The 14122-nt window shown below is 37.6% G+C and overlaps 1 long non-coding RNA gene across 1 annotated transcript; it reads right to left on the reverse strand.

Annotated features, from left to right (window-relative positions):
- Positions 1 to 379: 379 nt before the first annotated feature.
- On the reverse strand, positions 380 to 7029 carry LOC127836254 (uncharacterized). Its single transcript, XR_008028685.1, has 2 exons — positions 6841 to 7029; positions 380 to 5507 (listed from the first exon to the last, which is right to left on the reverse strand). It is a non-coding gene; the product is annotated as an uncharacterized LOC127836254 (long non-coding RNA).
- Positions 7030 to 14122: the final 7093 nt, after the last annotated feature.

Below are 14122 nucleotides of genomic sequence, written 5' to 3' on the forward strand. Positions count from 1 at the left end.
GCAGATCTACACAGGTTATTGTTTTAAAAAGTTTAGTATCTGCGCGTGCAACCGAACCTGATATCCGAAACCGGAACTGATAATTTTCGGAGTAAATAACCAGCGTCTCCTGATTTATCATAATGATAAAATAGAAAAAATGATCAAATTTACGGCTTTTAAATATTTTAAAATTCTTCTCTCTATTTAGTGTTACTATATTTCGAATAAAGCATCAGTATTCTTCGTGTAAAACATTTGTCTTCATTCAGGGACTTCCCCGTTCGATGACGTCATCAATAAATTTATCCAAGTAACGAATGACGTCACCGTTTTGTGTGTACAAGTGTCAACACCGACCGCTACTCGCGTTTTTTATTAAAAATGATGACAAAACAAGTAAGTTCTATTATTTATTGGACGATTGTCATTGAGGAACAAACACATGATGGCTATTTAGGACGCCATGTTAGAGTTGCGGTGTTACATAATTAACCTGCACTTTGTCTGATGATATAAATGTGTTCTTTGCCCCCTGAAACCTGGGTATAGACATCAAATTCATCAGATTTAAGTTGATAGTCACATAGTTATGATCTTAAATAGGTTTTGGCGGCCATCTTGGCGGCCATTTTCGACGCCATGTTGAATTGGTGTGTACTAAATTAAACTTAAACAATTTCTGATGACCATTATGTGTTCTTTGCCCCTTGAAACCTAGGTATAGACACCAATTCATCAAATTTGATTGGATAGTTACATAGTTATGATCATTAATACTAATAGGTCATGGCGGCTATCTTGGCGGCCATATTGAAAAAAACAACTTTCCGGAGATCCGATTGTGGTAAACCTTTGATATGATTTTAAGGACCTTCTGCCCTACCAGGATCAGTTAAAATAAGTGTTGTAGCAATTGTTTGGTGGTCAAAGTGTATATTGACCCTACTTCGGTTCAATTTCTCCCAGACAATTTATGAAAATTAAGCTGAATGAGGCCCCATATCCAAAGGAGAAAAAAATACCAAAAGCTGCCAGTACCAGACTGTTATCAACCATTTTCACATGCTACTGGCATGCATCTTCCAAGCAATATATGTGTAGTTTCGCCCCCCTTACTGGTCAATTTTGGGTTCTTTGCTGAAGGACTAGATAGAACTAAGCCTCTAAACGTCACAAAGGTTAAAGTCCATAAATGCCTTTGACAGCGACAGGTGATTATATGCACGTTCAAATGATAGATGCCAGTGTATGTTATGCATATAACATGCTTGACTTAGGACTTGTACATATGTGAATGCAAAAAGAAACTATTGGCATTTCCTTAGATTTCAATGTTTGGTGTTGATGTTGAACATTCCGACACATCTAATGATGGCATAAATTATGTGGTTGTAACTTAAATTAAACAAGATGTGTTTGTGAAACACTATGTCCCCATATATTTGACCTTTGACCGTGAAGGATGACCTTGACCTTCCACCACTCAAAATGTGCAGCTCCATGAGATACACATGCATGCCAAATATCAAGTTGCTATCTTCAATGTTGCAAAAGTGTACATTAAATAAGCGATTTTGACCCATATATTTGACCTTTGACCTTGAAGGATGACCTTGACATTTTCCCACTCAAAATGTGGAGCTCCATGAGATACACATGCATGCTATCTTCAATATTGCACAAGTTATGGCAACTGTTAAAGTAAGACGCAAACACACACACAAACAAACAAACAAACCAACAGACAGGGAAAAAAAACAATATATCCCCCACTATAGTGGTGGGGGACATAAAAATATCATAAAGAAGATTTAAAGTGCAGTTTTAAAGGTTGCACTTAGAATATATACACATTTAAAATGTCGCATGAAAGTGCAGTTACAAAAAACACCATACTAATTTCGTTTGAGACAGGTTTGATATAATCATCGGCTTGTGAAAATAATGATTTCAGTTTCAAAAGAAAAAATGCCCCGTATCTGGTGGTATTTTAGTGACATTTAACATTGTGAATAAAATACCAAATAGATTTAAATGTGACACACATGATAATAATAAAAGTGATATGTTATGTGGTATAATATATTTTTGTTACACATTCTTTTCATGTTAGATCAAATTTGAATAAAGGAGTCTATATATACAAGTTCAAACATACATAAAATGTACATCAATATTTAAAAATGCTAAGCATGATCATAGCTCTCTTAAGAATAATGCAAGCTTTAAAATAAACATAAGACCCAATTCACATTCCCAATTTTCAAAACCTGAATCTCCAAAAGGATGACAAAACCCCATCCGGACATGCAAAATGTTGCTATTTCTGAACATTAAGGTCTATATCCAGCATTTGAACTTGAAGAACTGTTGCATCTCAGGGTCATCCACATTGCGTCCGTTCACCCCGGCGTACACCTGCTGCAAGGTCTTGTTCTTGAACTTCTCTTCAAGGATCTTAATATACTTCTCAAGTGCACCTGCATGCAGGTAGAATTATATGAGCAGCGCTCTGGGAAAACAGGGCTTAATGCATGTGCGTAAAATGTCGTCCCAGATTAGCCTGTACAGTCTGCACAGGCTAATCAGGGACGTCACTTTAAGAATGAATTGGATTATTGCTGAGAAGAGACTTCATGTAAACGAAAAATGTCATAAAAGCGGAAAGAGTCGGCATTGATTAGCCTTTGCGGACTGCACAGGCTAATTTGGGACGACACTTTACGGACTGCATAGGCTAATTTGGGACGACACTTTACGGACTGCACAGGCTAATTTGGGACGACACTTTACGGACTGCATAGGCTAATTTGGGACGACACTTTACGGACTGCACAGGCTAATTTGGGACGACACTTTACGGACTGCACAGGCTAATTTGGGACGACACTTTATGCAAATGCATTATGCACAGTTTTCTCAGAACACGACTAATATATGTGCGTTGTCACATAATACAAATGTTAGTAAGAATTATATAGTTGTTATGAATCTTATAGGACACAATTATCATTAATAAAATATTCATGGATACAATTTTAACTACTAAATTACTATCGTAAAACAGGATTATTGTTATTAAATAACATGAAAATTACTGTCATGGAATGAATATGAAATCATATAAGAAATACCATCATAGAACAGAATCGTCATCATTAATCTAATATAGAAATTATTCTCACACAAAATATACAAAATTAAGACATAGAATAGAGAGTATTACATAGAATTATTGTTATTAAATGTTCTGTGGTATAATATAAGATACATATTTTCTTAATTTCTTATAAGAATTAGTTAACTTAAAGTTCATGAAAATGTTAGGTTAGAGTACATGAATATCTCATGAACGGCGATTTTTATATTTTACATTAGTATTACCTTCCCTTGGAGGTTGAACATTCAATTAGAGTCACCATAAATTAAAGCGAGATTACCGGTATACGATTTTGTCAAAAATGTATGAATTTATATAAAATTTGTGAAAAACTTATTATACATATATTTCAATATAAATTAAAATAAAAGATAAGAAGAACATGTGTCGAAAAATGCGAAACAAGCCAGATATTTAATTCTGAAATCGAAAATGTATGTACAGTCGAATTTGCCAGCATATATATAATGCATTTACGATGTGAATCTAAATTTAGTTTAACGGTCCATTTTTAATTTCTGCAACGATATATATTCATACGACACACGAACACTTACTCTGATCCTAATAAAAAGACGAATGCTTCGGTAATTGTAGGAAAATTTTATACGAAATATAGTCGTCACAATCGGCTCGGGGCGCTAATTTGTCTTTGCTGCATTTTATGAAATTCGTCTTCAATGTTTAAATTTTCTTGCCTATTTTGTGTTATTGTAACATATTTTATCAATATATTAGAATTTAACACATATAAAAAATCGTATAATCTCGCTTTAATGTATTTGCATTTTCTCTTGATTAGACCACAGGCAGACATATTGGTTGTGGAAGCAAATAAAATAGTCATTCAAGTTGGATGTGTTAAATTGCGACGCAGTATGTGTCACATTTCCGTTCATGTCTGTCACTTTTCGGCTAAATCGCGCACAATTCAGATTTAAGGGAGGATTTGGCTAGAACATAATTTATACCATTGTATTAATTTAAGATATTGAAAATATTATTTTAGTTTGACTATTAAAACCAATATAAACTACCTTGAGACTTTTGTCTAAAATTAAATAAAAGACTTGTATCCGAACAATATTCCACTATGGAACAGCTTAAACTACCGTCCAAGATTAGCCTGTGTAGTTTTCACAGGCTTATCACGGAAGACACTTTATGACTTTAAGTGATTTTTTGTTAAAATAAAGTCTCTTCTAAATGAAACTCAAGTTTAGGCGCAAAGTTTGTCCCTGATTAGCCTGTGTTTATTGCACAGGCTACTCTTAAACAACACTTTGTGTACATGCATAAAGCCCAGATCTCCCCAGAACCCGGCCTATATATTACGACTTAATTCCAACTCTTTCATAGCACTGTATGAAACACATAATTATTTTATTCTTTAATGTCTTTTGAAAATGACTCGACAATGTCATCTTAACTGGATATCCTTTACATAAATATCCAAGTGTAGTCTACTAATGTTATTTACAGAAGTGTTCAGACATTGAAGTACTACGTTGTCCATTTTCTGGTTGCTCATATACGTTATATAATTTCAGAAAAAGTCCAATGACCCTTTGTGCTTAATGTGCAACTAGTAACATTAGACTCTTCAAACAACAGTGGTTAATTGCTTCTTTTGATGGTTCATGTGGTCGTCACAATGGTTCAGAAATCGGTACATTTAACTTATACATGTACAAAATGTTGTTTTTTTTTTGGCAAATTAAGCTCCTCCACATAATACATACAGAGACCTATGTGCATGAATTTATTAAAGTACCTTATGATGACAAGTACTTTTGCATATAAGTATTGAGGAAAACAGTTGATAAAGTATCCCACAATAACTTTGGGCCATGCTCTATGGAAAAAGGGGCTTCATGCATGTGCGTAAAGTGTTGTCCCGGATTAGCCTGTGCAGTCTGCACAGGCTAATCAGGGACAACACTTTCCGATTTTATGATATTTTCTGTTAAAAGAAAGTCTCTTCTTAACAAAAATCCAATCTAGGCGTAAAGTTACGTCCCTGATTAGCCTATGTTCACTGCACTGGCTAATCTGGGACGACACTTTACACAAATGCATTAAACCCGCTTTTCATAGAGCGCGGCTCATTTTTATTATAGTACCATTCAGCTCGTTAATCATGTTCATGACAAAGCTAAGTATGTATTCAGGTAACAATTCAAACACAATGTATGAATATCGTTGACAATAATATTTAAAATCTGTATTTACCAAGTCCAAGAATTTTGCCATAGGTGATCATGTTTGGTCCAAGTCTTGGGTCGTCATATTACAAAGTCACCGAAAATGTAGGCATCATCGAACGAGGGTTTTTCCGAGACGAAAAACTTGCAGTACACATCAACTGCAAGAATGATGAATGTTACGTTTATTATTTTCAAAGTTTTGTGTAATTTTCCTTTTATCAATGAGGTGACACATCATGAGAGTGCATTCAATAAATACATTGTTAGATTGACATCAAAAGTTTTCAGCACATGTCATGACAAAATAGTAGTTCTATTTTTGACTTTTGGTATGATACACATGTCACATCAAAATAGTAGTTTGGTATGATATTATGAGCCTTGTTCTGTGTAAATTGGACATAAATGCATGTGCGTAAAGTGTCGTCCCACATTAGCCTGTGCAGTCCACACAGGCTGACCAGGGAAGACACATTCCCCTTTCATATTTTTTTTGTAGGAAAGTCTTTTCTTAACACAAATCAAGTTTTAGTCGAAAGTGTTTTCCCTGACTAGCCAGTGCAGACTTCACAGGCTTATCTGGGACAACACTTTGCTAACATGCATTAAGCCCAGTTTTCCCAGAACAAGGCTTATATGATAAGTCACAAGGGGCACTATTTACATTTGAAAATTGTCTCTCCTAACATGACGCCCTTAATCATTTTTCTACAGTACACATCTTAGCGCTTCTTTCAATGTTTAATAGTTGAATTTGTAGCTTAAAAATACAACTGTTATCTACATAAGAAAGCTTATTATGTCAAACCTATAATGTAACTGAGCGTATCATTTTCTAAGATTTCTGGCTAAGACCTGATAAAATGCGTGTCAGTTCGTTATAATACGCTGTTCTGCAATCGGTCGCAGTCTGTTCACAATTTGACAATTACAGATTGCACCATGTTACATGGTTTAATCTCCATTTGATTATATACAGTTTATTGCAAGTGTTTCAAATTAGTCCTTTATTGGTAGGACATGATCTAATTGCCCGAAAAACATGTAGTATGTTCTTGTACATGGTGTTACTGTATCCTTCATTTATCAAGAATCAATGAGCTCCGTAACTGATACCATACAGTTGAGATTGCGATATATTTCACAATTGAATTGATTTATTCATAATGACAGCAAGGACTGGATCACAAAGATAAGTTCACAGATAAAAATTCGTTTTCAATCTTGGCATCCAATAGTGATATTCTCAACGTAGAATTAATGATTTTAATGTAGTCCAGACTTGCAATGAACAATTAACAAATCAGAATTTCATAATATGCATGCAATCTTAAATATATAGATATTATGTATGCTTTTATAAGAACACATATATATTGCTTTTGTACACTTTAGATGATCTATCTTATTACCTACCAGTTAATCACAATTTCAGATTGTCACATCGTTATTTAATGTTTATATTTATTTTAAATGTGAAAGAACCTTTACCTCTGGGGACATGGCGTTGACCTCATTATAATATTTCTTGGCATCTCGAATCTCATTGGCTGCCCTATGTGCCCTGGCCAGTCCAAGGCGGGGCCTGAAGGACTTCGTGTTTATTGTGGCGGGGCCTAATGAAAGGGGCTGGTTTAGGGGCGGCCTCCTCTTTGGTTGGCTCCTCCTTCACTGGATCTTTTGGGGCTTTAGGAAAAACAAAGACCTAGAGAATACCGTATTTTTATAGGTCTTTGGGGAAAACATCAAAGATAAGACTAACAAATGCAACAGATAGGTATAATGGAACTTTTTATTGGACCTTATAATACTTAATTAATTGGGATTATGATAATCAACTTAACCCATTTATACCTAGCGTCTAGAAAAAAGGCCTTGGCAAACAGCGTAGATCCAGATGAGACGCCGCATTATGCGGCGTCTCATTAGGGTCTGCGCTGTTTGCTTAAAGTAATTTCTGTAAGAAATATTCTAATTATATGTAGTGGGGTAGGGGTTGGAAACAACTAACGCCCTTCCAAGGTACGGATGTTTATGAGCCCGAAAGTATATCGGGCATTATATATATATATATATATATATATATATATATATATATATATATATATAATATAATAATACACAGAAACCTACAAGTACAAACAAAATAACAGAAGTACAACACGCCGCAAATTAACAAACACAAATACAATATTTCATATAAATTAGATTCATTTGCAATGCAGACAAAATAAATAGATGCAAATACAAATAATTTCAAACTCACCAGGTTGGTAGATAAAGTGCACACAACAATAGTGTTAAGACAAGTGTTTCTTTCGACTGCCTATGAGCAAAGGAAAGCATGGTCAGTAAATTTTACTGAATTTTACAAGGGTTTTAGAACTGACCAATGCAAATCTTGTTTATTTGATAATTCACATTCTTACTGGACAGAACAAGTATGACATCACAGTACATGGCTGGACGCACACAGGACAAGGGACTGAATCTCACAAGAGAATGGATACATACAAGACAAGGGACATAAACCATAATACATGAGACATAGACACATACAGTTACACAGAGTGACCTATCCTACAATATACTAGACATCCCTAATTTTGGAAATAAATAGATCCAATTTAGAAGGAGGGGAAAGTTCACTCGGCATAAATGGGTTACTTCAGGAAGTAAGAATCCTTTCAGACACTACAGACAATCTCTCCTCTGCTCACATGCTAAGATGTGAAATACATTTATTGGAAATCAAATACCCATCACAAGCTAAAAGTTTAAATGATCAAGCCTTCAAAGATATGTTTTCCAACTTCCCAGTGCAATTTTTTCTTATAAAATTGCAGCTTAATTTGCATGTGATTCATATTTGTACTAACATCTATACAACTCAAATTAACAGGTAAAATAAATGTGATCACCACTTTTAATGAGCAATAATTGCAACATCTAACACCAATTTTATAGAAAAAATACATTAATTAAATTATAAAAAATGAAAGCAAGGAGTAATTCTGAACCTTCTGGTAGAGTAGGAGTTTTGGCCCCTGGTTTTGTCTCCCTCCAGGAGCCCCTCTGGCAGCTGGTGCAGCTAGGGCCTGAAACACAAACATTCATGTGAAAACAAGGGTCTGAAACACAGTCATCAGAAACATAGACCCGAAACAGTCATGTGAACAAATGGTCTGGCCTTGCAACTACAATTAAAACATTCATAGTTTCAATATGAAAAATTAAACAAAACACAATCTTAAATTAATTGATAACTTAATTTGTCTAAACTTAATTGATTACTTATTTGTAATAATTAATCAAAATTATTGATAAATTATTGTGTATCAATATCAATTATAACTAATTAAATACGCTTTTTGTAGTTGTGAGAATGTATTCAATGATTGCCTGACTTAAGTTATTTTAGTTTGAATACAGTCTAACCAATCTATGCTTGGTTATAGACTGCTCCTCTACCAACATCATCAGCATGGATGCCGCCGTATTAGAATGTTTCGGCCTTTTTAATTCCATGAACATTCTGATAGCTGTGGGCCCACAGTAGTGATCAGTCACTGCCTGTGGGTTGATTGCCTCCAGCTCTTCTCCTCTCGCCTCAGCCACAGCCAGCTTGATTCCCGTTCAGCTGCTTAGCTCAGTCTCTGGATAGCCACTTTTCTTTCCCTGCCAGTAGTTCCTACTGCTGTCATTTGCCTATGACGGACTGGGAACAGAACCCTCACGCCAACTTCCACGGGGAATAGCCAAGTACGCCAGCCTTGTTGCTTGCACAGATCCATGAGTTCTGTGTACTTTGCCTTCTTCCGCTCGAAGGCCTCTTCACATCTTGCCTCCCATGGTACTGTCAGCTCTATGGTGACGAGCCTCTTTCCTTTCTCTGACCACAGTACAATATCTGGTCAAAGGGTCGTTTGAACCACGTTTGGGAAAACAAACCTTCTACCAAGGTCAACTTCCATCTTCCAGTCTCTCGCGCCATCAAGAATTGATGCTTTTGTTGGTTTCTGTGTCTTCATGGTGTCATCCTATTTGACGAAAGCGATGTGCCCATGGCGATGGTAATTGCTGCGTACCTTCTTCCGTTCCTTCTCTAGCCAGTCAGCTAACTCTCTGAGGACCAAGTCATGCCTCCATCTATATTTTCCCTGTGTCAGTGCTGTAGTACAAGATGACAGAACATGCTCTAGGGTGCCCACTCTGTCATGCAGGCTGCATTTTGGATCTTCTGTGAGTCCCCATCGGCACAAGTTTGCTGGGGATGGAAGTAGATCATAGACAGACCTGAGAAGAAAGGAAAAACGAAAAGGCTCATACTTCCAAATATCTTCCCAGGTCAACATCCTGTCTGCGGTTTCCCATGTGGTCCATGCTCCCTGCGCTCCCATTTCTACAACCCTAGCTTGTCTGGCATTTTCTTCCGCTCTCCTGACCGCAGACTGAATCATGGCACGCCTCTCTTTCTGGTCTGATCGGCTCCACAGTACCACCTTTCTCGCACCAATTCCTTCACTCCCAACAGCAGTCACTCCTACAATGTATGTGTGCTTGAGCGCGTTCTCTGCCTGGCTCACAGACTCTGTCGCTGACCATTTTCTGCTCGTTCGGGTTTGGATCCCTGCCTCATGGATGAGCTCGTCCGGAGAGTCCCTCAAGGTCAACACAAGGCTTGCTTTTGCTGTCTTGAAAACTCTTCTAAAATTGAAGATAGCGGGAGCTGTAACTTGTTGCTCTTCCAGTAGAGTCCAATACTGGTAAAGCTGGGTGGAACTCGTAGCCATTTCCTGAGGTGTCGACTAGTAGTTCTCTTCAGGGTTTCCACTGTTGTGCTCCAGAATACCTCCTAAACGGCCAAATTAGTTTTGGGAGCAGAGGGTGCTGGTAGAGTCTAGCTTTGAACTTGCTGGGTAGTCCGCAGCGGTCTTCTTGAGAACCTTCTCTACCTGTTGCTCTAACTTCTTGATATTGTCGCGATCTTGTATGCTTGCATCAAACCGCTTGCCCATGCATTTTATTGGACTCGTCACTATGGAAGGAATCTCTTCCTTCTGTACGTAGAGTTTGAACCGCTCTGTTGCCTGTCCTTTCTTTATGACGAGAGATCTGGATTGTGTTGCTTCGAACTTCATTCTTCCCCATGAAGCGACATCCGTCAGGGCTGTCAACAACCATCTAGCTTGGACGTGTTTGTTGTCGTCAATGTGAGGTCATCCATGAAGCCTCTGCTAGATGGGAGATAGATTTATGACTCTGTCTTTAGTCCACGTGACTCTCGTTGGTCAGCATTTATCAGCAAGTTCATCCCCATGATGAAGAGCACCACGGTAACTGTGCAGCCGTTAACGATTCCTTTCTCCAACTTCTGCCATCTGGTTAGCTGGTCACCAACAGTAAACCGGAGCCTGATTCAATCCACGTAATTGGTGATGATTGACTTAAGTTTTACAAGTAGGTAGAGGGGAAACTATACACATGAAGCATGTTATTATAAACTTGAAAAGTATTTATTTTAACTGTTTCTGTCTCTTTGGTAATTTAATTGAGAGCAGAATTCTTTCTCATATTGCAAAGAAGTTATTTGGCCCACCAAGAATAATTATCAATTGATTTTACAAACAGACAATAAGCATGTTTTGAATTTTTGTGCTTAAAATGACACTATTTATTTGTTTATTTTTATTTTTTATTCAATGATTTCTTTTTTCCTTTAAAAAATATAATTTGCATTCACATTCCTCTGGTTTTGACTTATATCCTAATGATATTCTCCATAAAGGACAAATGATTTATACTGCTTGAAACTAGTTGAAAATTAGACTCATTTTCAAAACTTCAAGGAAAAGGTTGTTTAAATGGTATATTATAAAGTCTATAAGAGTATACTTTAAGAATTCTTAAAGTTTAAACACATTTTTTAAACTAATTCATCAAGGTCAACATATGTGCCAAGTTATTTCAAAATCGATCTTTATATGGCAAAGCTGAGACATTAATGGCAATGATCTTTTTTTTACAATTTTCTGTCCTTTTTACTCACCTTTCCCTTTGGGATTGAATCACATCATTTGCTGTATGAGACACATTCTTTTATTGTGGCAAGTTATTATAAAATCAATGAATATATGGAAAAGTTATGGCTAAAAAAGGAATATTTGGATAATGCCTAGACGTAGTAGTAGTAGAAGTAGTAGTAGTAGTAGTAGTAGTAGTAGTAGTAGTAGTAGTAGTAGTAGTAGTAGTAGTAGTAGTAGTAGAAGTAGTAGTAGTAGTAGTAGTAGTAGTAGTAGTTGTAGTAGTAGTAGTAGTAGTAGTAGTAGTGTCGGGAATTCATAACGTTGATGTTTATCCGCTAACATGCACGCGACGTCATGTATACTAGTATCGACGTCACTTCTTATGCTGTATTTATGCAAGTTCGTATTATCGTTTATTAAAAGGTCGAACCTAACGCATCTATTTTCATTGTTTATTAACACTATACGATCATATGCAACATTTTGGTGCCGTGGCAAAAAGCAAAATGCAACTCAACAAACTCATTTCGTTGCGTGCAGCTCAGCGTCGAATAATAGCGGAACAATTTGAGAAACTCGAAGACATTTCTTCAACTTCCGAGTCGCAGAAACTACTGGAAATCATTCAAGAGAAAACACATACGATCAGAGGATTGAATGAAAGGATCATCAACCATGCAGACCTCAGAGATATAGAAACTGAACTATTCGACAGTGAGGAGTATTCCATTGAACTTGAAATGAGTATACACAGATATCAAGAAAAATCAAGAAATTAAGTGAGACAACACTTAAGCGACGAGATGAAAATCAAAATCATTTCACGACGGGCGAAGTACGGCATTCAATGCAACCGGAAGAGGAACGTGTTCCAACCCAAACATCTAATAGAGCGAATTACGTTACTGTGTCTACGAAACTCCCGAAACTGACATTGCCTACTTTCGGTGGTAACATAAGCGAGTGGCAAACATTTTGGGACTCATTTGACTCAGCGGTGCACCAGAACCCAATACTCACGGATGTACAGAAGTTTTCGTATCTTCGATCTTTAATTGAAGAGAGCTATGGCGATCGGTGGATTTTCGTTGAAAGGCAGAAACTACCAGACTGCGATCGAACTATTGCGGGAACGCTACGGGCAGACGCACAAAATCATTGATAACTTCATGACATTATTATTAGAACTTCCGCCGACCCGCAATTCCGTACAAAGTCTTCGTGAATTTCATGACAAAATGAAAACCTATATCCGGGGTCTAGAGTCACTGGGACAGTCACAAGATTCGTTTGGAAATCGACTTGTTCCAATAATTATGAAGAAGCTCCCACCGGATGTGCGACGCAACCTTATCAGGAGCCACGGAGATGACAAGTGGCAGCTTCAGGAGCTACGTGTGGCTATCGGGCGGGAATTCAGAATTATGGACGCCGGCTATAGCAATGATCAAGACTTTCATCTTCCGACTGCCTCATTCCTCACAGCTTCATCTCAATAATTTCTTGCGAATTATTTGTTGCCGTCACTGTTGCCACAGTAACCATGTCACTCGTCGGTTGCCACTCCGACCAAGCATCGGGTGTAGAAAGCCACGTCGGTCCCACAAAGCACCCGACCCTCCTCCGTTACCGAAGACAAGAGTGTCAGACGTAGCTCCGTTCACGTATAAAGGTGTTGACTATTCCGGAGCTCTAAGTGTACGTGACAATAACGGAAACGACATGGAAACATACATATGTCTGTTTACCTGCGCCAGTACGAGAACCGTTCACTAGGAACTGGTACCAGATCTGTCGGCGGAGTCATTCCTGTTTGCATTTAGGCGCTTCTGTAGTCGCAAATCAACACCAAACATTATGATGTCTGATAACGGCACGGCATTCACGGCTGCTGCTAGATATTTGAATAATGTGTGTGAATCTGCGGTGGTGCGTGAGGAATTCAACAACCGATTAATCGAATGAAAATTCATCCCTAAAAGAGCCCCTTGGTTTGGCGGTTGGTAGGAAAGAATGATCAGTCTCAACAAAAATGTATTGAAGAACGTACTTGGTAAAGCGTACGTGACATATGAAACACTACAGACACTACAGACTATTGTCACTGAAACAGAAGCCTTTATCAACGACAGACCCCTTACGTACGTCACTTCCGGCGAGCTATGACAGCCGGAAACATTGACGCCTGCCCATCTTCTCAATCGTTCGTCACTTGTGCAGCAAGGTGCTCGACGAGTGCAACTCATACAGAACTTCCGCGAAAGATGGCGACGTGAATACCTGACGGCACTCAGAGAAAGAAGTCAAGTACGGGGAAATAACAACCAGACGATATCCGTAGGCGACGTCGTACAGATACAAGATGACTGCCCAAGGACGCAGTGGCGCTTGGCCGTTGTTAAGGAACTCGTGCCGGGAAATGACGGACTCGTTCGTTCGGCGAAAGTTAAAACAAAAAATTGACTCACTCATCGACCAATTGTGAAACTTTATCCAATTGAAGAATGTGAAAACAATATCGAGAGACTGTTTATATAATGTGATAATAGAGACTTTATGTGAATATTGTGATAAGCAGAGACTTACGTTAATTTAATAATACTTGTTATTATTTACACATTATTTCATGTCATATTTTACTGTTGTTAGAATTTATATTATTCCGAGGCCCGGAATATGTAGGGAATTCATAACGTTGATGTTTATCCGCTAATATGCACTCGACGTCACGTATACTATCGACGTCT

Source organism: Dreissena polymorpha, chromosome 6 (genome assembly GCF_020536995.1).
Source record: "Dreissena polymorpha isolate Duluth1 chromosome 6, UMN_Dpol_1.0, whole genome shotgun sequence".
NCBI lineage: Eukaryota > Metazoa > Mollusca > Bivalvia > Myida > Dreissenidae > Dreissena > Dreissena polymorpha.